The following is a 3095-nucleotide window of genomic DNA, read 5'->3' on the forward strand; positions in this document are numbered from 1 at the left end:
TGCTGTGAGTGCTTTCAGTTACCTTTCCTCAACCTTTGGCAGGCAATGTTATCATTCAGAACTTAGCAATGAACTGGTCTTGGAACAGAAACAAACACACATTTGATTCCAATGAGACATTGAACATTTGTTTCAAAATGATGTATTAAACAAATTGTATAGTTATCAGGCATTCTATGCTGGAAATGTTTCAATAGCTTCTATGTGATTGAGGCAGGCAAACAAATGGAGTGAAATGGACGCTAATGTCTACCTGCAGGGCACAATGAGGTGACCAATGGAATGCTTGTTCATTCTTAATACTTTATGAAACAAACGTTCAGTTGAATGAGTTTTTGTACAATGTCAATGAGTTGTATCTTATTTGTAGAATGTGTACAGATGTTTGTCTTCCTTAGATTGAGGGATCAAACAAAGGAGCTTTTGATCAGAGAGGGAGTGTACCTTACCTTCGTTATAACACTCCTCTTCCTCCCCCCCACTTCCTCTCCTGGCCAGAGGTGGACCCACAGCAGCACCAGGGCCATGGACCTGGAGAATCCCAGGGGAACTGTCTGGAGCTGCAGTAAGAGCACAGCGAGTGAGCAGTACTCAGACTCCAAACACACAGCGCACCCAACGCAGTAGTTACAGTAGCTCTGACCGGTTTAATTAACATCCCAAAATCTTTCTGAATGCCTTTTATGAAGACTTATTATTTGATAAGTAATTGGTAGGTAAGAGAACTGAGGAGCATGTGGACCATGCAGGGACTCACAGCTGTATATGGACAGGTTGACGTAACAGTTGTGGGTGCCCAGGAGGTTGGTGCAGCGTTACAGACCAGAGTTCCCAGGTGAGATGTTGACTATCTGGACAGAGCCTGATAGGTCCCCTGTCAGAACAACAGAGGTTATTGGAGTCTGGACAGGGGACTCATGGTGAAGAAGGAGCAGAGCAGGGTCACAGAGTCTCTGTGAACCACCTCCAGACTGGTCTCTCAGGGTCATCCTCACTGCACCTGCACAGTTGAAGAGCATAAGGCAAAAACGATCATTGGGCCAAGCAGGCACATTCCTCTACTGAAATGCCTCTCACATGTGAGATATCCTATGGGTAATACATTGGCATGAATGAGACACTGCAGTACTGGGTTTTGTTGTGTAGCAGTTCAATAAAAACAATGATAACACAACAAATACAATTTATCGTGTTTCTTTTTGAAAAAATTAAAAGGTACAATTATCCAACGCACTCTCCTAACCTCTGGTCTAGCAGGCAGTCCCAGACCAGCCTGGGCCTCCCTCCCTCCCCTTCTCTCATTACTGGAATAATGCACCTTCCCCATCCCCAGGCCCTTTGTATGTGTGGGAAACTAGTGTGGATACTGGGCACTAATTACTGTTGATAGCTTAGACCAAGCAGCCAAACACTCATTGCTGACAGATGTGGGTAAAACAAGCCTTACCATGTAGTGAAAACCTACTACTAATCTAATTTCAACATTTTGATTTGTCTTTTTAAAAAACTGCCATATCAAATGCCTGCCATCCTCAGAAGCAGGCTATAGCTTCTATTTTAGTTCTGATTTTTATAACAAGGAGTTAGTGCTTGTCAATTAGATACTATTTTGTTTTAAAGATTAAATGATTTATGAACACGGTAATTTAAGCATCTTCTCTTAAACAGATTTGGGGGGGGGGGGGGCGCTATGTCATTACATAATGAGTAATGAATGGTTACACAGTCATAAAACATTTAGCCAACTTAAGAAAAACTAATTATCCTTACACTTCTAAAAAAAAAAAAGAACATAATTAGCATAGCAAATGACAGACGGGCGGCTCCGGCAGCTCCGGACAGACGGGAGAACTTGGAGGGAGGGGAGACCTACAGGAGGGGAGACCTACAGGAGGCCTGGTGCGTGGAGGAGGCACCGGATGGACCGGGCGTTAGGGGAGCGCTGGAGCTCTGGTGCGCAGCCTTGGCACCACTCCTCCAGGCTGGATGACCACTTTAGCTCGGACCTTCCAGAGTGCAGGCACAGGTTGAACCGGGCTGTGGGTGAGCACTGGAGATCTGGTGCATACCACTCGCACCTCTCCCTTAGGCTCAATACCCACATTCGCCCGGCATGGGCGGAGCGCAGGCATAGGACGCACTGCACCCTCCCAGCGCCCCGGAGACACAGCACGCAGAGCCGGCGCAGGATACCCTGGGCCGTAACGGCGTACCGGAGACAAAACACGCTGGGCCGGCACAATACGCCCTGACTGGATGCCCACTCTCGCATGGCACTTGCGGGGGGCTGGCCTATAGCGCACCGGGCTATGAGCGCGTACTGGCGACACCGTGAGCTTGACCGCATAACACGGTGCCTGACCAGTACTGTGCTTCTTCCGGTAAGCACGGGGAGTTGGCTCAGGTCTACCGCCTGACTCGGCCAATCTCCCCGTGTGCCCCCCCAAAAAAACATTTTGGGGCTGCCTCTCGTGCCTGTTGCGCTGCCTTACTTCATATCGCCGCCGCTCAGCTCTCTCTGCCTCCAGATCTTCCTTGGGGTGGCGACATTCCCCAGCCTGTGCCCAGGGTCCCTTGCCTTCCAGTATCTCAGCAGCATACCACCATGCATACCACTGCTGGATTGCTTCTGAAGCTAAGCAGGGTTGGTCCTGGTCAGTCCCTGAATGGGAGACCAGATGCTGCTGGAAGTGGTGTTGGAGGGCCAGTAGGAGGCACTCTTTCCTCTGGTCTAAAACAAATATCCTAATGCCCCAGGGCACTGATTGGGGACACTGCCCTGTGTAGGGTGCCGTCTTTCGGATGGGACATTAAACTGGTGTCCTGACTCTCTGAGGTCATTAAAGAGCCCATGGCACTTATCGTAAGAGTAGGGGTGTTAACCCCGGTGTCCTGGCTAAATTCCCAATCTGTCCCTCAAACCATCACGGTCACCTAATAATCCCCAGTTTACAATTGGCTCATTCATCCCCCTCCTCTCCCCTGTAACTATTCCCCAGGTCGTTGCTGCGAATGAGAATGTGTTCTCAGTCAATTTACCTGGTAAAATAACGGATAAATCAAATAAATAAATCTCCTCCCAAGTCCAGGAGTCC

Source organism: Oncorhynchus clarkii, chromosome 29 (genome assembly GCF_045791955.1).
Source record: "Oncorhynchus clarkii lewisi isolate Uvic-CL-2024 chromosome 29, UVic_Ocla_1.0, whole genome shotgun sequence".
NCBI lineage: Eukaryota > Metazoa > Chordata > Actinopteri > Salmoniformes > Salmonidae > Oncorhynchus > Oncorhynchus clarkii.